We start from the raw sequence: 23,403 nt of genomic DNA, 5'->3' as shown, positions 1-23,403 counted from the left end.
GGCGATTCTCCGGGCGCCAAATATCCGCGGGTCCGTGAATTACTCCGCGCGGCTGGGGGGCCATTGCCAGAGGCCCGCCCAGCGAACCTCTGCTCCCGACCGGCCGAGTTCCTGACAGCATGCAACTAACATGGTCTGGCCGGTCGGGACTCTCGCGTGGTGGCTGCGGACTCAGTCCGCGGCTGCTCTGGGGGCGGGGGGGGGGGGGGGGGGGGGCGGTCAGGGGGATCGGGCACTGGGGGGGGGGGGGGGGGGGGGGCCTTATGGGTGGCCGGGGCACAGATCGGACCTGTCAGATGCAGGGGCGCGCGGCCAATGGGGGGACCTAAATTACGGAGCTGCCTCTGCGGTCCGAGTCCACCATGGTGCTCGGCGCGGCCGCTGGAGGCCGTCACCGTGCGTAGGCGCGGACCCTGAACTGGAAGTGCAGGGGTCCCTATCCGTAACCAAAACTGCGTGAAGCTCTCCGGGTCCCTGCTAGCCCCCTGCAGGTAAGTGAATCGACTTTGGGAGAATCCAGCCCATGGTTCTTTAATATTAATAAATGAGCTTTTACCTTTGTGTTGATTCGATGAACAGAATATTGGTCTTAAGGTAATATTCATAGTATTTCTTTAAAATCGTTTTATTCTCCACATTTTCATCAACCAAACAATCAAAGAAAAACAAACAAAATAACAATCCACCAAAACAACATCCCCCTCAATATACAGGCCAATCATCCATTCTTACATTCCAGGTAAAAATTAACAAAACAGTGAAAAGGTAAACCCAACCACCCCCTCCCCCCAGTGTTCAACGGCAACAAGTTCCCGCGGTAATATTAATAGTATACAAGTTTAATATATTTTTTAAATATATTTTTTATTCTCCTTTTTCACATTTTCTCCCAGATTTACACCCACCAACGATAAACAATAATCAGTAACAAATATGTCAATCCCCAGATCAATAACAACGATCCCATCCTCCCACCAAACCTCAAACATTAGCCCGCATGTTCACACAAACAAATGACACAAAGGAATTAGGGATCACCCATAGTGGCCATTAACACACACAGCCCTCCTCCCCCCAACCCTCCCACCCACACGCCCCAACTAATGTTCGATGAAATCCAGTTCTTGAAAGTGCATAATGAATAATGCCCATGAATTGTGGATAGCACAATTGCTTCACAGTTCCAGGGTCCCAGGTTCGGTTCCGGCTTGGGTCACTGTCTGTGCGGAGTCAGCACATCCTCCCCGTGTCTGCGTGGGTTTCCTCCGGGTGCTCCAGTTTCCTCCCACAGTCCAAAGATGTGCAGGTTAGGTGGATTGGCCATGATAAATTACCCTTAGTGTCCAAAATTGCCCTTAGTGTTGGGTGGGGTTACTGGGTTATAGGGATGGAGGTGTTGACCTTGGGTGGGGTGCTCTTTCCAAGAGCCGGTGCAGACTCGATGGGCCGAATGGCCTCCTTTTGCACTGTAAATTCTATGTATTCGAGAATTGTAGACCCCTCCATCCTTCCCCTCAGTTCAAACTTAACCTTCTCAAGAGTCAAGAATTCCAACAGGTCCCCCCGCCACGCCAGGGCACAGGGTGGAGAGGTTGCTCTCCAACCTATCAGGATCCGCCTTCGGGCGATCAACGAGGCGAAGGCTACAACATCTGCCTCCGTACCCGTTTCCAACCTTGGCTGGTCCAACACCCCGAATATGGCCTCCCGGGGGCCAGGGGCCAGTTTCACGTGCACCACTTTAGAAATGATCCGAAAAACCTCCTTCCAGTAATCCTCTAGCTTTGGACAGGACCAAAATATATGAACATGATTAACGGCCCCCTCCCCCCCGCAACGTTCACACACATCTTCTACTCCTTCAATGAATTGGCTCATCCTCACCCTCCTGAGATGTGCTCTGTATACCACCTTCAACTGTATCAGCCCCAACCTCGCGCACGAGGTGGAGGCATTCACTCTCCGGAGCACCTCACACCAGAAACCCTCCTCCATATCCTCTCCCAACTCTTCCTCCCACTTTGCTTTGATCCCTACTAGTGGTGCCTATACAAGTTTAATATTAGGTAAAGTTTCTTGCTTCATCCCATTAATAGACTTGTAGAACAGGTGTGTGGTTGACTCTTTAACGTCAATAAAGTTTAGTGAAAATGTGCATGTTGATAGAAATAAATAGGATGCCACATATTTCTTGCAAATTGAGTCTCTACATTGATTAGAGAAGTGATTGAATCTCAGGACGCAGATCCCTAAATCGGCATAAACAGCGACATTGGCTAATAAATCAGTGAGAAAAAAGCAAACCAATCATTGGCATTCATTTCCTAGAAGTTACCGTAAAACGTGTTTCAAACCTTAGTTAGACTGCACTGGAGTCTTATGCACTCCACTCTCCATATTACAAAAAGGGTGCAGTGGCACTGCAGGTTCTTTTTCTTTTATTCTCAACCTCCTGGGACCTGCACAACTTCCACTCACTGCTCCAATACGGCAGGAACACCGTCCCAGTAAGGTGTCATTGATTATGCAGTGCGGGGTCAGATGTCACTGAAAGGGAGCCTGTCCCGCAGAACAAGGACATTCTGCCAACATTACAGTTGCCAGAAGAGGCAAGAGTGGTCAACGGGAGAGGGACGCCCCAAAGGTTGCAATAATATCTCCGTGAGAGCCTTCGCCAAGACCCAGACCTTCAGCTTGGGTGAAATAGAGGGACAGACGCCACTACAATGTCTTGTCTTTCTATGCAGACACCGTAGGGCCATTGTTGCCACTTTTTCCATGGGAGCCTCAGGAAGTAGATGAAAGATAAATCATAAACTGCAGTCAGTGCACCACAAAGCTCCAGGCAAAACTGTGGTACCGCTCAATGACAACCTGGTTTTATACATTTGATTCTGTTGAAATCAATCAACCATCAAAGAGGAAAGAAGAAAGAAAGAAATCAGGTTCTGCCAGTAAATTTGGCAGCACCTGAGGGAAACCCCTTCTTCTGGGTTTCCAGACCTCAAAGTGGGGTTGCAGTGGCTCAAGCGGTCAGTGGTTCAATCAGATCTTCTGGAGTATGAGGCCACGGTGTTCTAGCCTCATTTAAATCCCTTCTCACTGACCTCCACCCAAAGTCAGCAGGGATGGTGTTTAAGCCAGTGGGCAGGAGTGGGACATCCATGGAAATGATCTCAGCGAGAGAGAAAGAGGAAGTACTGGGACATTCGTGGCTGAAGAAGAAAGAACAGGCCCATGAGCTACCCACCCACCATGTTCCCATCAGTTTGGCAGATAAGGGTTCAAATCCAGTTTCCATGTTGCAACTTTTGTCATTAATCACTGAGTGGTCACCAGATGCTGATGTCAGGAGGCTACATGATGAGGAGTAAAAATATTCACCCAATTACATAGGTGGAAATTTTAATCAGATTTCATAAAAATCAGTTTATTTTTTGCCGGTGATGAAAAGATTAAAAACTCATTTTAATAAGAGACAAAGTGCTCTGTCTCTTAAATCAGCCAGATTCCTATCCAGTAAATTGTTAACATTAATTGTTGGTCACAAAACACTTTCAATGGTCCCTCCGAGGTAAATGGGAAATATGCACTCCACAGCTGGGTTTTACAGCTTCAGAAAATACCTTTCATAATAAAAATAGTGCCATCTACAAGATATTGGAGGAATATTTTGGATATGGATTTGTTGCGTGCAGCCTACTTTTATTTTAATGATACTTCCCCATTAGGCGAGACTGAGGTATCTTCGTTGTGAGAGGAGCTAAAACGTGTTATTTGAGAGTCCTTGCAGCAAAGTCCTGCTTCAGTGCATTAATATGCAACAAGAAGATCAAGTGGACACTGGTGTTGCCATGGAAAATGCACCAGTTGATGATAACTGACAGTTATAATGTTCTATTGACACAGCTGTGCAGGGGAATCCCATTCTGCATGATTAGTTGAGCTGGTTGAGCTCCAAATTCCACCAATCAATTCAGCTCAGTAGAGGTTGTTGATATAGCAGTCAGGGAGAGTGTGAGCTTTATGTTTTGTTTGACAATTTTATGATCAGTTATTAGAATTATGTCTTTACCCACGTTTTCTTGGTTCTTGTTTGTTGATTTTGAGAGTTTTAAGCACTGGAGAGGATTAAGATTTTCCAAGTGACATTTATTATAGATTCATGGATTATGTCTGTAGCGGACACTGGATGGGCATGGGGTTATGGTGTGGGCATGGGGAATATATGGGGACATGGGAGATACAAGGGGTCATGGAATATGGAGAAACAACGGGGGTGTGGAGAGGTAGGGATATGAAAGATACATGGGGTGTGGGTGAGAACGAGAGTACATAAAGCTCATGATCAGAACTAGGACTGATGTCCCACGGAACCATGGTAAGCCTTCTAACCTGTCCACCTCAGCATCTACCCACCTCCGTTCTGATCTCCCTTCCCATCTTGGGTCTGCTTCTGTAGACAGTAGCCCTGACTCCAGCCCAGCCCTGCCACCCTATGTTGAAGGTAGTATGGATGGGCACTGCTGCTCTAAATTCATGATTGCAATGAGAGAAATGGCACACCTTGTGATTCCCTTCTGAAGGGGAAAATCCAGTCTGTTAACTATGTTCACTCTCCATAGTTGTTGCCATTCTGCTGAGTACTTCCATATTCCTCTCTTTTTAATTCAGATTTCCAACATTCGCAATATTTTGTCATTATTTTACTTTAATGTACTTGTCTTGTTCCAATATTCTGGTGTGACTACCTGCAGCAGTAATGGGAAATCAGAGGGTCTACCCAACCAGCAAATGGAAATCTCCAATCAAAACTACGATTTGACACTGAAAAGTTTCTGTACTGTTCTATCCAAGTGTGAGTGATGTCAGAAGTAGCCCTCGGGTTAATGCTTGAGCTTTGACAGATTACATAATCTGTGGCTATCCCATCATGGAAGCAAATAGTTGGGGGCAGGGAGCACAGTTTCACTCTATGTGGATGACCTGCTGCTCTACGTCTCGAACCTCTGGTCAGTAATGGCAAGATAACTGAACTCCTGAACGAGTTTGGAGCCTTCTCAGGTTACAAACTCAACCTGAGTAAGAGCAAAATCTTCCTGGTAAACACACAAGTGGAAGGAACAGAGGCGCACTGTTTAAACTGGCCCAAACCAAATTCCAGTACCTAGGGATACAGATTGATCACAACTGGATGCGGCTCCATAGGTGGAGCCTGTCCAGTCTCATGGAGGAGGGACCTGTAGAGATGGGATTCACTCCCACTATCCCTGGAGGGAAGGGTGCAGAAGATAAAAACAAATCTGCTGCCAAGGTTCCTCTTGGTCACATTGAGATCCATAAAGATGAGGTGTTGGGCGCCTTGAAAAATATTAAGGTGGATAAGTCCCCAGGGCCTGATGTGATCTAACCCAGATTACTGAAGGAGGCAAGAGAGGAAATTGCTGAGGCCTTGACAGAAATCTTTGGCTCCTCAATGTCTTCAGGTGATGTCCCGGAGGACTGGAGAATTGCCAATGTTGTTCCTTTGTTTAAGAAGGGTAGCAAGGATAATCCAGGGAACTACAGGTCGGTGAGCCTTACGTCAGTGGTAGGGAAATTACTGGAGAGAATTCTTCGAGACCAGGATCTACTCCTGGAAGTAAGTGGACGTATTAGCGAGTAGCAGCACGGTTTTGTGAAGGGGAGGTCGTGTCTCACTAACTTGATAGAGTCTTTTGAGGAGGTCACAAAGATAGTTGATGCAGGTAGGGCAGTGGAAGTTGTCTATATGGACTTCAGTAAGGCCTTTGACAAGGTCCCTCATGGCAGACTGGTACAAAAGGTGATGTCACACGGGATCAGAGGTGAACTGGCAAGATGGATACAGATCTGGCTAGGTCATAGAAGGCAGAGAGTAGTAATGGAAGGGTGCTTTTCTGATTGGAGGGCTGTGACTAGTGGTGTTCCGCAGGGATCAGTCCTGGGACCTTTGCTGTTCGTAGTATATGTGAATGATTTGGAGGAAAATGTAACTGGTCTGATTAGTAAGTTTGTGGATGACACAAAGGTTGGTGGAATTGTGGATAGTGATGAGGACTGTCAGAGGATACAGCAGGATGTAGATTGGGCGGAGAGATGGCAGATGGAGTTTAATCCGGACAAATGTGAGGTAATACAATTTGGAAGGTCTAATACAGCAAGGGAATATACAGTGAATGGTAGAACCCTCAAGAGTATTGACAGAGAGATCTAGGTGTATAGGTCCACAGGTCACTGAAAGGGGTGACACAGGTGAAGAAGGTAGTCAAGAAGGCATACGGCATGCTTGCCTTCATTGGCCGGGGCATTGAGTATAAGAATTGGCAAGTCATGTTGCAGCTGTATAGAACCTTAGTTAGGCCACACTTGGAGTATAGTGTTCAATTCTGGTTGCCACACTACCAGAAGGATGTGGAGGCTTTAAAGAGGGTGCAGAAGAGATTTACCAGGATGGTGCCTGATATGGAGGGCATTAGCTATGAGGAGAGGTTGAATAAACTCTGTTTGTTCTCACTGGAACGACAGAGGTTGAGGGGCGACCTGATAGTGGTCTACAAAATTATGAGGGGCATAGACAGAGTGGATAGTCAGAGGCTTTTTCCCAGGGTAGAGGTGTCAATTACTAGGGGGCATAGGTTTAAGGGGCAAGGGGCAAGGTTTAGAGGATGTGTGCGAGGCAAGTTTTTTACCAGAGGGTGGTGGGTGCCTGGAACTCGCTACCGGAGGAGGTGGTGGAAGCAGGGACGATAGTGACGTTTAAGGGGCATCTTGACAAATACAAGAATAGGATGGGAATAGAGGGATACGGACCCAGGAAGTGTAGAAGATTGTAGTTTAGTCGGGCAGCATGGTCGGCGCAGGCTTGGAGGGCCGAAGGGACTGTTCCTGTACTGTACTTTTCTTTGTTCTTTGTTCTCTTCCTATTCAGATCACTCCCGATCTTCATCCCTTTATCTCTCTTCACCAGGGTTAAGAAATTAATCATGGCCTTTGGCTGGGCGGGAAAGAATCCTCGGGTACGGAAAACCATCCTACAAAGGGGGCAACAAATGGGAGGCTTGGCTCTGCCAAACCTCCTATTCGACCACTGGGCAGCAAATGCAGAGAGAGGGTGGGGGTGGTTGGGAAAGGCGGAGGTAGAATGAGTCCAGATGGAGGCAGCCTCGTTTACTGGGGCGACCCTTAGTGCACTGGCCACTGCCTCACTTAGAGCCCCCCCAACCACATACCCGAGGACCCCGGTGGTAGTAGCCACATTAAGGACCAGTTCAGGCACCATTTCAAACCCAATCGTCTGTCTGTTGTGGCCCCCATCTGTGGTAACCATAAATTTATACTGGCAGAAATAGACACCACTTTCAAGCGATGGAGAGAGACCGGAGGGGTACTGATGGTGAGGGACATGTATATTGACGGCAGAGTAGCAACCCTGGGGGAACTAACAAAGAAGCTTGAACTCGCAAAAGGGAATGAGCTTTGACATTTGCAGCTGCAAGACTTCCTCCGCAAAGAGACCATAACGTTCCCCAAAGACCCGGACAAACCCGACTGGACAGACTACTAGCACCGGACTTGCTAGGGAGAGGTAAATGTAGCTATATATACAGATGACTATTGGAAGAGGTAAGAGCCCCACTTGACGAGACGCAACAAAAATGTGATGAGGAGCCGGGCATGGCGATAGGGGGTGGATTCTGGATCAAAGCTCTGCACAGGATCATGCGCAGGGCTGAGCCTAATACAACTAAAGGTGGTGCAGAGAACGCACCCAACCAGGACACGCAGGAACGGGTTCTTCCCTGAGGTGGAGGATAACTGTGGCAGTACCAGGGGGGCCTAGCCAGCCACACCAACATGTTCTCGTCCTGTCCCAGACTCAACGGGTTCTCGACTGCCTTCTTCGAGGTCATGTCCAGGGTGGTTGGGGTAAAGATGGAGCCATGCCTATTAGTGGCGGTCTTCTGAGTATCAGAACACCCATGGCTCTTTTGGGGGTTGACTCTTTGGCTGTCACCTCCTCGATTGGCTAGTGGAGACTTCTGCTCGGATGGAGATTAGTTGCAGCACCCAGAACCTGAGACTGGCTCTCCGACCTAGTGGAGTTCCTAAAATAGCCTGGCCGTTCTGGAGGTCTCCCCGGTGAATGATCCCCCACCCCCTTGGGGTGCAATGCGCAGGCACTCCGGGGTGATTCGGAGCTCCATGTTCCCACGTCGTTTTCTTCAATTTAAATTCTGCTGAATAAATTGTAGCACCGTCAATATGACGCGAGGCAGGTTGAGGTAATATCAATTGAAGGCTTTATTAAGCAGAACTTTATCCCCAGCAGCGTGGTTACAGAATGCAGCTGCTGAGGGAAATGGAGGGAAAAGCTGGGTTCTTATACCGGCATTTCTGTGTGGAGTCCAGTAAGTGGCAGATCCTATCAGGACCTGGCATCCCTCCACCAATAGCGTTTCGACACGTGGTGTACCGTATTACCCCTAATACATACCACCACAGACGGCTAATCCATTTCCCAGGGAAAACTCGACACAGTACATAACAGTGACAGTCCTTCAGGAGGGCAAGGCAGAGGCAAGATCAAAACACGAACAAAGACAGTCAGATTACCATAGTGGATTCCCATACAGGCCAAAGTTCAATCCAAGTCAGGGTTTTCATCGAGTCTGGGTTCAGCCACAAACACACAGTATGCACAGAACAAATTCTTTACTCTCCAAAGCCCTTTCATCACCTTCACCAAGTTGGCTTTCATCCCGCCCCCCACACCACTCCAATCTTGGTAGGGGGATATTTTGCCAAGGAACTGGAGAGTATTATGAGGAAATTACTGCCCTTCCAGTACACAGTCCCTGGTGACACCACAACACGTTAATGCGGCTTCTCTGCTTGCACAAAATGGCACCAACAATAAGGGAACAGACCTGAATTGGAGGAGAATATAGAAATTATAATCATGACTCCCATGGGACAGGTCACCAGGACAATCTTGTCTAGAAGAAGAACAAAAGAAAATCCGAATTCTTCGATAGGCACATGTATCCTAAAAAAGTGGCAAAAGGAGGATTAAAGATCTAAAATCTGGAGATGGGTGTGTGGCTGAAGGACTAAATGGGGCCTTTGCATCTGCCATTATCAAAAAAGATGATGGGCTGGAGAAAAGCAAGGTAGAGAGGTGAAGGAGTGTAATCCAGAGCTTAGGGCCTAGAGAACTGAAGGCACAATGAAACAATTAAAATTGGGAATTTTCAAGAGGCCAGGATTTGAGGGGAGCACATATCTTGGAAGATTGCAGTGTTGAAGACTAATATCAAGATAGTGACGACTGGGAGATGTAAGGGAATTGGATCGAAGATGTAGTAGACAATTTAGGGGTTAAGAACCTGAGGGTAAAACTGCTAGCACTGATTCAAAGGTAAATGTCCACACCTGGCTTGAGTTACATTGTCCCATTCAAACTTAAACTCATTAATGGGAATAAACAGGATAGCTCTGTTAAACCGGGATGATTCACTCAAGATCCATTGTCCTCAGGAACACTCTTGTCTAACCAGCCATTTGCCCATTATGGAGTCTGTTATCCTCTTTTGTCCATAAATTGGAAGTTAGCTGCATATTCATAGCATGGCCCTGTTCTTTTGTGCACCTGAGAATGGGTAATCAAAGGTCCAGATAGTGATGATGAGTTCACGTCTGGATACGTCTGAACGGAACCATCTTTGAGGGGCTGGACGGAGCTCAGAGAGATAAAAGAATCCTGTTCCAACAGATCGGAGCAGAAGGATTTGGATAACGATTGGGAGAGGCCATAAAAAGACTTCCACGCAGACAGAATGTCAGAGAGGACCTGAGCCCGCCCGCTGATCAGTAGCTTCAAAACCAGCCGCAATGTGTTCTGTAATGCAAGTATCATTTTTGTCTGTCTGTGTAAGTGGAGGTGAGAGCTGTATGTTCATTTTATATGCTGTTTAAATGGGAAATAGGGGGCAGGATTCTCCGACCCCACGTCGAGTTGGAGAATCGCCTGGGGGGCGCGAAGCACGTGATACTGCTCCGACGCCGGTCCGCCGATTCTCCCTGCGCGATGGGCCGAGTGCCCTCCATGTTAGGCCGAGTCCCGGCGGCGCCGTTCTCATATGGTCCTACCCGGTGGGACCTCGCTATTCATGTTGCAGGGGGCGGCCTGGTGGGGGGGATGGGGGTTCCACGGTGGCCTGGCCCGCGATCGGGGCCTACCGATCAGCGTGCGGGCTTATCCCGGTGGGGGCCTATATTCCTCCGCGCCAGTTCCCTGTAGCTCTCCGCCATGTTGCGTCGGGGCCAGCGCGGAGACGGCAACCCACGTGCATGCGAGAACTCGCGCCAGACGTGGCGACCATGCGCGAACTCGCGCCGCCCGTGCTGATGCCCGTTTCGGCAGCTGGAGCAACGTAAGGCTCTCCACTGTCCTGCTGTCCCTCTGTGCAGCGCAGGATTGCTGATCCTAGGGGCCAGATGATGCCATCTTAAAACGCTCCGGCGTTTACGACGGCGTTAACACTTAGCCACAGGATTGGAGAATCCCGCCCAGTGTGTCAGCGTTAAGAGATACATGTAAGTTGTTCCTGTTAGGTTCGAAGTTTAAAGGTTTAATTATTGGGTGTGATCTCGCGAGACGTTTGGGTGGGATCACATTTTGGCAAAACTGCATATTAGAGCAAGACAGCTAGTTTCACTTCAATATGCAGATTTCCGAGGCACCCGAGGCGTTGGGATCTATCCCCTTCGTCCCAGAGACCTCGGACGAGCACAGTTCAGTACTGGTCTTCACAAACGGAGACCAGACGGAACGGCACTCGTGGGGTTCTCCCAGGAGATTGGAGACACCCGGGTGTTTGCCCTCTGGGCAGGGTGGAACCCTGACACCACTGGTGCATCGTTAGCTCCAGAGACCAGGACGACATTTTTAAATGGCGTTCCGCTATCTCGCTACACTGAGGCATTCCGCCAAGTGGAGCTCCTCATTGCAGAAAACAGGGCTCTGTACAGCCTCGGCCATGCGTTCCCTGCTAAGGGTCCCTTATCTACCCGGGGGCATGTTAAATAATGACTAAACGCACTCGCTTATGGGACTTGTTTTGTGCCCACTTAGTTGAATCGAGCCCATGGTTTTTCTTCTGAATCATAGAATCACTACAATGCAGAAGGAGGCCATTCATCCTATAAAATCTGCACCGACCCTCTGAACAAGCAGCCTTCCTAGGTCCACACGCCCACCCTATCTCCATAAACCAGTAACCACACTTTGGACACGAAGGGTCAATTTAGCATGGCCAATCCACGTAACCTGCACATCTTTGGACAGTGGGAGGATACCAGAGCACGCGGAGGAAACTTATGCAGATACGGGGAGAATGTGCAAACTCCACACGGACAGTCACACAAGGCTGAAATCGAACCTAGGTCACTGCCGTTGTGAGGCAGCAGTGCTAACCACTGTGCCGCCCTTTTGTTATAATAAAGTTTTGTAAAAATAACCAAGCCCTATTTCTCATGCAGTCACTCCTGGAGCGAATCGGTCTTTCTGCACATTCTTAAATATAAAAAAGCAGTTGTCGTTTCTAGTCTAGCATCTTAGCCACTGCTGGGATCTGGTTGGCATCTGTAACAAGGATCAATTAAAGCCTTGTAAATATTTGAAAACGAGGCTGAGAAGTTTAAAATCAAAACTTTCCTTGACCAGAATGAAGACTGATAATGTGGGAAACAGTTTACAGATCCTATATTCTTCAAAAACTTTCCTGTTCTACAGTACGTTTCAGTCAGTTGCTGTGTGGCGTTGGCAGCAGTCGACAAAATCCCTTTAAAATTCACTAAAATGGAATTCCATTCTCACAGTCAACTCCCAAAATCCATTAAAATCTCTAACTGAAGTTTATTTTAATAAGCTGATTGTAGAAAATTGAATGCTAGCAGTGCACCTCCATTTGAGTCGATGCAAAAACATTTTGGTTTAAACTATCAGAAGCTAAATATCCAGGCCCCTGTTCCTCATGATAAAAAATAATCCTGTCTGTTTCTGCTATTCCTGTGTTAGGAAAGTCAATTTTTCTCCTCTGACCATAAGCCACGTAATAATAATCATCTTTATTAGTGTCACAAGTAGGCTTAAATTAACACTGCAATGACGTTACTGCGAAAATCCCCTAGTCGCCACACTCTGGCGCTTGCTCGGGTACACGGAGGGATAATTCAGAATGTCCAAAGCACCTAACCTGCACGTCTTTTGGGACTTGTGGGAGGAAACCAGAGCACCTGGAGGAAACCCACACAGACACGGGGAGAACGTGCAGACGCCGCACAGACAGTGACCCAAGGGGGAATCGAACCTCGGACCCTGGAGCTGTGACGCAACTGTGCTAACCACTGTGCTACCTTGCTGCCCTGTGTCAAATACAAATCATACAGTAGAGAAGGAGGCTATTCGGCCCATTGTGTCTTTGCTGTCGCTTTCCAAAAGAACAATCCAACTAGTCCCGTTGCCCGGCTCTTTGCCCATATCCCTTTAAATGTTTCCTTTCAAGTATTTATCTCATTTCCTTTTGAAGTTTACTGTTGAATTTGTTTTAACTACCCTCTCAGGCAATGCATCCATGTAGAACACAGCTGACCCCATCCATATTTCCCAGTTCAGATTATTTGCATGTTGTGTGCGTGTGTTCCACTGAAGAGTCTACAGATGCTGGCTATTCTGCTGAATGTTTCCAGCGTTTTCAGCTTTGGCTTCAGGATATTATTGTGCCCGCTCCTTATGTTTGCAATTGAGACTCTAGATTCCTGACATCAATAATCTCCAAACTATTCCCAACATTATTATATTAATTGCACCTTATAAATTACCTCACAGTCTCCGGACAATTCCTGAACAATTTCTTCCTATTATTTTCCCCGCAGGTAATATGAAATCAGATTAGCAACTAATTATTGGTCATCATAAAACCCGTTGAGTAATCGTACGTTTCTCAGCAAGTAATTTAAAGAAATAAACTTGAACAAATCATTAGCTGTATGGGCTGTCAGTTGGTGGGTTGTCGAGTCAGAATATTATGGGTTCAAATCCCACTATAGGATTCAACACAACAATTAAGGTTGGCACTCCAATGCAGTACTGAGTCTTGGCTGCTTTTTGGGTGAGACGTCAAACCAAGGCCTCTCGGCAGGGTGTCAGAGAACCCCTGAAACTAGTTCGAAGAAGTGCATGAGTGACCAGTATTTATCCCTCAAAAATTGCATTATTTGGTGTTTGCATTATCGTTGCAGGATCTTGCTGTGCACAAATTGTCTGCCATGTCTTTTTTACATTGCAGCAGTAACTACACTTCAGAAGTACTTCATTTCTTGTACAGCACTTTGGGGCATCTAGTGGTTGTGACACTTAGGCCAAGTGTTCACTGCCCGCCCCCCCCCCCCCCCCCCCCCCCACTGCCCCCGCAGCGTGTTTTCTGGTGGCGGAGGCAACTTGCCATTGCGTGCCCGCTGGATCTTCTGGCCCCGCCGATGTCTATAGCGTTTTATGTGGCTCAGTAGCCTTTGGCAAGCCAGAAAGAGCCCGTCGGCAGTAAAACCCCGCCCTTAGACTTTCCAGTGTCTAGTGACACAGAAGGCAGACAAAGCACATGCTTATGTCTGTTCCCATGCCAATTTCCCCCTGTAATATATCACCAGAGGCTATAGCTTGAGGGCTGCAACTCCGCATCAAGCATGGCTGACTAGGAAACTCTCCCTAGTCTCCCGACTGCCTTAAGCATATTAAAAAGATTTGCAAGTTAAGAATCAACCTGTTTGGCCATGTTACAAATGTACCTTCCATGACCATCAAGTCCTGGAATGGGCCATGAACCTAGAGCTTCTTTCTCCAGGCGGGCATGCTGCCCACTGCCCCAGAAAAGGTCCCATGGTTGTGAAAGGCACAATAGACATGCAAGTCAATTTTTTCTGTCGACCTACAAAAAGGAATCTGTCTAATGATATCCTGTAAATCCTAAATGTAATGTTATTGGTAGCATACACTGAACATATGCCAGAAACATTTGCTACTTTATTGTGTGTCACTAATCCAGTCAAGAGGAATGCAGGGGTGGGAAGCAGATCGTACATTTCACTTTGAACCTGGGCAGATCCTCCATGATTTCTATCACACTAATTAAACAGCCCAGTCTTTACTTGGAGGTGACTTTTATTCAAAGGTGAAGTGACACGTCGAGAAGATAGGGGAAGATCAGGCACCAGTGACATGAAAGAGAAAACTGAGGCAGGCAGAGGAGCTGACAAGGCCATAATTAGATTAAAAAAAGACTTGAAGGATTTAATTTAGAGAACAAAATATTGCACTTTTAATCAGGCCAAGGATTACTGCAGTGCATTTATAATAATTACATTCCAATAAAGTTCAAGGCAGTACAGCTGGAACTTAAAATGATTACATTCCAGAATGACTTAGCAGCAAAAGGTCATCCTTAATTCAAGACCTCAGTGTCTGACACCAGCTGCTAGTTTGCAAGGGGGTTTCAAATAACTCATGATCAATACAATCTCATTTGCCCTTCTGCTTGCTAATTATGCCACAGGCTAATTATTAAGGTTCTCTTTTTAGTCGATCCACAAGCTAACTGGGGTGAATTTGCCTCAGATGAGAAATTATCCATTTGCTCGATGGAGTTACAATGGATTGTTTTTCAGATAAGTCACTGAACAGCGATTTGATTTGTTTCTTTATGTGAAACAAATAATTCTATTCTCTGGTCTGCCAGCCGCGTGATTCTCGGCCGCCCGCTGTTCACTGGCCGCGGGATCTATCTTCCCGCCGATTGTCAATGGGGGTTTCCCATTGTAACCCCCCATGCCGCCGTGAAACTCATTGGCGGGGCTGCACTGCCGACGGGAAAATTGAATCTCACCAACCGGAGAATTCCGGCATGGATCTGGAGTGCGGGGAGGGATGGGCTTGCATTACTCTGTGTGGTGGCAGAGTCATGCCAATTTTCCTGATGAGCGACTGAGCTATTTACTCCGAGGAAACATGTGCTGAGCGAGATGGTTGTACCCATGTGCACCAAAATACAAATTTTCTCAAGCTTTAAATTTACCCAGAGAGTAGTGGGGGCATGGAATGCACTGCCTGTGGAAGTAGTTGAGTCGGAAACATTAGGGACCTTCAAGCAGCTATTGGATAGGTACATGGATTACGGTAAAATGATATAGTGTAGATTTATTTGTTCTTAAGGGCAGCACGGTAGCATAGTGGTTAGCACAATTGCTTCACAGCTCCAGGGTCCCAGGTTCGATTCCGGCTTGGATCACTGTCTGTGCGGAGTCTGCACGTCCTCCCCATGTTTGCATGGGTTTCCTCCGGGTGCTCCAGTTTCCTCCCACAGTCCAAAGATGTGCAGGTTAGGTGGATTGGCCGTGATAAATTGCCCGTAGTGTCCAAAATTGCCATTAGTGTTGGGTGGAGGTGTTGAGTTTGGGTAGGGTGCTCTTTCCAAGAGCCGGTGCAGACTCAAAGGGCCGAATGGCCTCCTTCTGCACTGTAAATTCAATGATAATCTATGATTAATCTAGGACAAAGGTTCGGCACAACATCGTGGGCCGAAGGGCCTGTTCTGTGCTGTATTTTCTATGTTCTATGTTCTTTTCAGGATAAATGTTGAGAAATTTCAGGATCTTAAGTATTCCCTTAGATTTATATCCTGCTTGACAACGTTCTTTGGTATGAACTTTGATTCTGAGGATTTGTGGGATAGAATCCTGGCAGGGACATTGGTATCACGTCTACCAGAGCTTTGCATTGCTGGTGCTTCCGGAGTTTGTGGGTGTGCTAGGACATCAAAATTGCATTGACCAAGTACAAGCATCTCTGTGGGCAAATCTTTGCCTCACGCAATCAGAAATTTCAGACCAGCTTGCCCACCTTTTGAAGAGAAAAGCTCAGGGTATTTCTCAGAACCAATCAAATATTCCTCGGCCCCATGTGAAAATAAATTGTTTTAAATTCAGCCCTCGCATGTCCAGGCTACTTGCTAGGCCCAGGCCCCTGTAGTGGGGTTCATTTACTCCAATTTGGAGGTTACTAATCCTCAAGGTGAGGCCTGTGAAGGCCTCCACTATCACACCAGGTTCCAAATGAGCCGGGAAACAGAAACCTCTGCGATGGGCTTCTCCATTTCAGAAACTAAGTGTTGACACCAGGGCTGAATCGGTGGTGTTCTAAAACAGGAAGCTAGGTGCCATTCCCAGAGCAATTCATCAATCGTTAATGGGCTAGCACCGGTGCCAGGTGGAACATGATCGATTCCAATTAAAAATGGTGTCCGATTGGCTGGAATCGGGATTGACACTCGAGAGGCTGACAAGCTGCAGCCGCAGAGAAGCCCCCCCCACACACACTCATCCCGGCCAACAAGATGACAGTAAGGAGAGCGGCCCCCCATTTCACCGACGTTGAACTGGAGTCACTGCCGGGCGCCGTAGAGGAGAGACGGGCTACCCTGTACCCCGGGGTGGGGAGGAGGTCGCCACCCGCCGCTGTGCACTGGACTTGGGCGCAGGTGAGAGACGCCGTGAGCACCGTGGGCAACACCGCCAGGACCGGCCAGCAGTGCCGTAAGAAACTGCACAACCTCCTCAGGGCGGCCAGGGTGAGTAGGCAGCACTGTGCCCCTGGCACTAACTCCCGCCCTACTCACCTGTAACACCCCCTCCCCCACCCCCACACCCCCACCCGGAGGACGACCCTGCATCACCTGCCAGCATACATACCAGCTGCCATGGCAGGGTGCCCTGGCCACAAAGGCCACCAGCTATCCAACCCGTGTGTTTTATGCGTCCAACTGCCTAACAGTGCGTTTTTTGTTTCTCCCACCCCCCGAGGAGAAGGCAGATCACTCCGCCGTGAGAGGGAGAAGGCCAGAGGAGGACCGACATACATGCGGTGCCTCACCGCAGAGCAGCGGGCACTCAACCTGATCGGTGGGCCCGGTGAGTGGGCAGTCAATATCGGGCAAGTGAGGCCAAACTGAGTTGCGGTTCCCCATGGCGTGTGTACCATCACCCTCTCCATCACCCCCACACCTCCCCACCCCGCCCACACCGTCCCCACACCGTCCTCACATCACCCCTACACCGCCGCCACACCGCCCCCACACCACCCTCTCCATTACCCCCACATCACACCCACACCGCCCCCACACCTCCCCCACCCCCCCCACACCGTCCCCACACCGCCCCCACACCACCCTCTCCATTACCCCCACATCACACCCACACCGCCCCCACACCTCCCCCACCCCCCCCACACCGTCCCCACACCGCCCTCTCCATCACCCCCACACCATCCCCACATCGCCCCCACATCGCCCCCACACCTGCATCACCATCTCCAGCACCCCCACCCCCCCCCCACATCGCCCCCACACCTGCATCACCATCTCCATCACCCCCACCCCCCCCACATCGCCCCCACACCTGCATCACCATCTCCATCACCCCCACACTGCCCCCACACCGCCCGCACACCGTCCCCACACCGCCCCAAAAGCGCGCCCACACCGCCCCCACACCTACATCACCCTCTCCATCACCCCCACACCACCCCCACACCGCCCCCACATCGCCCCCACACCGTCCCCACACCGCACCCACACTGCCCCCACATTGCCCCCACACCTACATCACCCTCTCCATCACCCCCACACTGCCCCCACACTGCCCCCACACTGCCTCCACACTGCCCCCACACCGCCCCCACACCGCCCCCACACCGTCCCCACACCGCCCCCACACTGCCCCCACATCGCCCTCACACTGCCCCCACACCTACATCACCCTCTCCATCACCCCCACACTGCCCCCATACCGTCCCCACACCGCCCCCACACTGCCCCCACACCGTCCCCACACCGCCCCCATACCTACATCACCCTCTCCATCACCCCCACACCGCCCCCACACTGCCCCCACACCGCCCCCACACCGCCCCCACACCGCCCCAACAACGCCCCCACACCACCCCCACACCGCACCCACACCACCCCCACACCGCCCCCACACCACCCCCACACCGCCCTCTCCATCACCCCCACACCGCCCCCACACCGCCCTCTCCATCACCCCCCCACCGCCCCCACGCCGCCTCCACACCGCCCCACACCGCCCCCACACTGCCCTCTCCATCACCCCCACACCGCCCTCACACCGCCCTCTCCATCAAACCCACACCGCCCCCACACCGCCCTCTCCATCACCCCCACACCGCCTCCACACCGCCCCCACACCGCCCCCACATCGCCCTCTCCATCACCCCCACACCACCCCCACGCCGCCTCCACAGGCCCCACACCGCCCCCACACTGCCCTCTCCATCACCCCCACACCGCCCTCACACCGCCCTCTCCATCACCTCCACACCGCCCCCACACCGCCCACACACCGCACCCACACCGCCCCCACACCGCCCGTACACCGCCCTCTCCATCACCCCCACACTGCCCCCACACCGCCACCACAGCGCCCCCACACCGCACCCACACCACCTCCACACCGCCCCCACATCACCCCCACAGCGCCCCCACATAGCCTCCACACCGCCCCCACACCGCCCCCACACTGCCCACACACCGCCCCCACAGCGCCCCCACATCACCCTCTCCATCACCCCCACATCACCCCCACACTGTCCCCACACAGCCTCCACACTGCCCCCACACCGCCCCCACACTGCCCACACACCGCCCCCACAGCGCCCCCACATCACCCTCGCCATCACCCCCACATCACCCCAACACCGCCCCCACATCACCCCCACACCGCCCCCACATCACCCTCTCCATCACCCCCACATGACCCCCACACCGCCCCCACACCGCCCTCTCCACCACCCCCACACCGCCCCCACACGGCCTCCACACTGCCCCCACACTGCCCCCACACCACCCGCACACCGCCCCCACATCACCCTCTCCATCACCCCCACACTGCCCCCACACTGCCCCCACACTGCCCCCACACTGCCCCCACACTGCCCCCACACCGTCCCCACACCGCCCCCACACTGCCCCCACACCGTCCCCACACCGCCCCCACACTGCCCCCACACCGTCCCCACATCGCCCCCACACCGCCCCCATACCTACATCACCCTCTCCATCACCCCCACACTGCCCCCATACCGTCCCCACACCGCCCCCACACTGCCCCCACACCGTCCCCACATCGCCCCCACACCGCCCCCATACCTACATCACCCTCTCCATCACCCCACACTGCCCCCATACCGTCGCCACACCGCCCCCACCCCGCCCCAACAGCGCCCCCACACCACCCCCACACCGCACCCACACCGCCCCCACACCGCCCCCACACCGCCCTCTCCATCACCCCCACACCGCCCCCACACCACCCCCACACCGCCCCCACACCACCCCCACACCGCCCTCTCCATCACCCCTACACCGCCCCCACACCGCCCCCACACCGCCCTCTCCATCACCCCCACACCGCCCCCACGCCGCCTCCACGCCGCCCCACATCGCCCCCACACTGCCCTCTCCATCACCCCCACACCGCCCTCACACCGCCCTCTCCATCAAACCCACACCGTCCCCACACCGCCCTCTCCATCACCCCCACACCGCCTCCACACCGCCCCCACACCGCCCTCTCCATCACCCCCACACCGCCCCCACGCCGCCTCCACACCGCCCCACACCGCCCCCACACTGCCCTCTCCATCACCCCCACACCGCCCTCACACCGCCCTCTCCATCACCTCCACACCGCCCCCACACCGCCCACACACCGCACCCACACCGCCCCCACACCACCCGTACACCGCCCTCTCCATCACCCCCACACTGCCCTCTCCATCACCCCCAAACCGCCCTCACACCGCCCTCTCCATCAAACACACACCACCCCCACACCGCCCTCTCCATCACCCCCACACCGCCTCCACACCGCCCCCACACCGCCCCCACGCCGCCTCCACACCGCCCCACACCACCCGTACACCGCCCTCTCCATCACCCCCACACTGCGCCCACACCGCCCCCACAGCGCCCCCACACCGCACCCACACCACCTCCACACCGCCCCACACCGCCCCCACACTGCCCTCTCCATCACCCCCACACCGCCCTCACACCGCCCTCTCCATCACCTCCACACCGCCCCCACACCGCCCACACACCGCACCCACACCGCTCCCACACCACCCGTACACCGCCCTCTCCATCACCCCCACACTGCGCCCACACCGCCCCCACACCACCTCCACACCGCCCCCACATCACCCCCACAGCGCCCCCACACAGCCTCCACACCGCCCCCACACTGCCCCCACAGCGCCCCCACATCACCCTCTCCATCACCCCCACATCACCCCCACACTGCCCCCACACAGCCTCCACACTGCCCACACACCGCCCCCACAGCGCCCCCACATCACCCTCTCCATCACCCCCACATCACCCCCACACTGCCCCCACACAGCCTCCACACTGCCCCCACACCGCCCCCACACTGCCCACACACTGCCTCCACAGCGCCCCCACATCACCCACTCCATCACCCCCACACCGCCCCCACATCACCCCCACACCGCCCACACATCACCCTCTCCATCACCCCCACATCACCCCCACACCGCCCCCACACCGCCCTCTCCATCACCCCCACACCGCCCCCACACCGCCCCCATACCACCCCCACAGCGCCACCACACCGCCTCCACACCCCCCCAGACCGCCCCCACACCGCCTCCACTCCGCCCCCACAGCGCCCCCACACCGTCCCCACACCGCCCCCACACCACCCCACAGCGCCCCCACACCGCCTCCACCCGCCCAGACCGTCCCCACACCACCCTCACAGCGCCCCCACACCGCCTCCACCCGCCCAGACCGCCCCCACACCACCCTCACAGCGCCCCCACACCGCCCCCAGACTGCCCCCACACCGCCCTCTCCATCACCCCCACACCATCCCCACATCGCCCCCACATCGCCCCCACACCTACATCACCCTCTCCATCACCCCCACACTGCCCCCACACCGCCCCCACACCGCGCCCGCACCACCCTCTCCATCACCTCCACACCGCCCCCACACCGCCCCCACACTGCCCACACACCGCCCCCACACCTACATCACCCTCTCCATCACCCCCACACCGCCCCCACACAGCCCCCACACCGCCCCCACACTGCCCCACACTGCCCCCACACCGCCCCCACACCTACATCACCCTCTCCATCACCCCCACACCACCCCCACACCTACATCACCCTCTCCATCACCCCCACACCACCCCCACACTGCCCCCACAGCACCCCCACACCTCCCCACACCGCCTCCACACCGCCCCCACACCGCCCCCACACCTCCCACACCGCCCCCACACCGCCCTCTCCATCACCCCCACACCGCACCCACACCGCCCTCTCCATCACCCCCACACCGCCCCCACACCGCCCTCTCCATCACCCCCACACCGCCCTCTCCATCACCCCCACAACGCCCCCACACCGCCTCCACACCGCCCCCACACCGCCCCCACACCGCCCCCACAGCGCCCCTGCACCGCCCCCACACCTCCCCACACCGCCTCCACACCGCCCCCACACCGCCCCCACACCGCCCTCTCCATCACCCCCATACCGCCCCCACACCGCCTCCACACCGCCCCCACACCGCCCCCACACCGCCCTCTCCATCACCCCCATACCGCCCCCACACCGCCTCCACACCGCCCCCACACCGCCCTCTCCATCACCCCCACACCGCCCTCTCCATCACCCCCACAGCGCCCCCACGGTGCCTCCACACCGCTCCCACACCGCCCTCTCCATCACCCCCACACCGCCCCCACACCGCCCAAACACCGCCCTCTCCATCACCCCCACACCGCCCTCTCCATCACCCCCACAATGCCCCCACACCACCCTCTCCATCACCCCCACACCGCCCCCACACCGCCCCCACACCTCCCACACCGCCTCCACACCGCCCCCACACCGCCCTCTCCATCACCCCCACACCGCCCCCACACCGCCTCCACACCGCCCTCTCCATCACCCCCACACCGCCCCCACACCGCCCTCTCCATCACCCCCACACCGCCCCCACACCGCCCTCTCCATCACCTCCACAATGCCCCCACACCGCCCTCTCCATCACCCCCACACCGCCTCCACACCGCCCTCTCCATCACCCCCACACCGCCCCCACACCGCCCCCACACCGCCCTCTCCATCACCCCCACACCGCCCCCACACCGCTCTCTCCATCACCCCCACAATGCCCCCACACCGCCCTCTCCATCACCCCCACACCGCCCTCTCCATCACCCCCACAACGCCCACACATCGCCTCCACACCGCCCCCACACCGCCCCCACAGCGCCCCTGCACCGCCCCCACACCTCCCCACACCGCCTCCACACCGCCCCCACACCGCCCTCTCCATCACCCCCATACCGCCCCCACACCGCCTCCACACCGCCCCCACACCGCCCTCTCCATCACCCCCACACCGCCCTCTCCATCACCCCCACAGCGCCCCCACACCGCCCCCACACCACCCCCACAGTGCCCCCACATCGCCCCCACACCGCCCCCACACCGCCCCCACACCGCCCCCACATCGCCCCCACAGCGCCCCCACATCGTCCCCGCACCGCCCTCACACCGCCCCCACATCGCCTCCACACCGCCCCCACACCGCCCTCTCCATCACCCCCACATCGCCCCCACACCGCCCCCACATCGCCCCCCACACCGCCCGGGGTCCCCGCTCGGCGCCTGGAAGGACCCCGTTGTGAAGAAATTGAGGGCAACCGTGACCTTGACGGCCACCGGGATGGCATGTCCGCCCCCCCGTTCCACGTGGTTCCAGGTGCGCCATGAGGTGGCATATACTCAATTGGAGTCTCCTCCTGCATGCCGTATCCGGAAGCTCCTGGAACGACATGTGGTCCCGGTACAGTTGAGGCCGCGTGGGGTGCCTCCGGCGCCTTGGCACCCATACCTGCTCCTGCTCCTCCCCCTGTGCCCCATCAGGATCCGAATCATCGTCCTCCGCATACCCGACGATGTGGTGGTCATTGTCACCCTCCGCCTCCTCATGCACTTGTCGGGCGTGAGGGCCTGCAGCATGAGCGGCTGGCACGGGGCCCTCTGCAGCCAGTCCCTTTGCTGGAGCCACCGCTCCAGCAGCTGCTCGGAGCCACCTTCGTCAGTGGCGCCGAATGGCTACCTGCAGGGCAGCCGCTCCCACCATGGCGGCAAACGTTGCTGGATGGTGCGCAAACATGGCGACCTACACGGATGGGGGGGGAGTTGGGAA

At 54.2% G+C, this 23,403-nt stretch overlaps 1 protein-coding gene across 5 annotated transcripts in view; it reads left to right on the top strand.

Annotated features, from left to right (window-relative positions):
• The first annotated feature begins 283 nt into the window (after window positions 1-283).
• Window positions 284-23,403, top strand: part of LOC140425728 (nucleosome assembly protein 1-like 1-A) — a 371,940-nt gene continuing 348,820 nt past the window's right edge. For 2 of the 5 annotated variants that reach the window (XR_011947969.1, XR_011947975.1), the window contains exons 1-2: window positions 284-491; window positions 9,794-9,926. The gene's annotated coding sequence lies outside the window, so the exon portion shown is untranslated. Of the gene's footprint in view, window positions 492-9,793; window positions 9,962-16,935; window positions 17,041-23,403 lie in introns of all 5 variants that reach the window. The other 3 variants (XM_072510197.1, XR_011947981.1, XR_011947972.1) reach the window with 3 other exon arrangements.

Source organism: Scyliorhinus torazame, chromosome 1 (genome assembly GCF_047496885.1).
Source record: "Scyliorhinus torazame isolate Kashiwa2021f chromosome 1, sScyTor2.1, whole genome shotgun sequence".
Classification (NCBI taxonomy): domain Eukaryota; kingdom Metazoa; phylum Chordata; class Chondrichthyes; order Carcharhiniformes; family Scyliorhinidae; genus Scyliorhinus; species Scyliorhinus torazame.
Note: the sequence above shows the minus strand (reverse complement) of the source record. Positions and strands in the feature narration are given on the sequence as shown.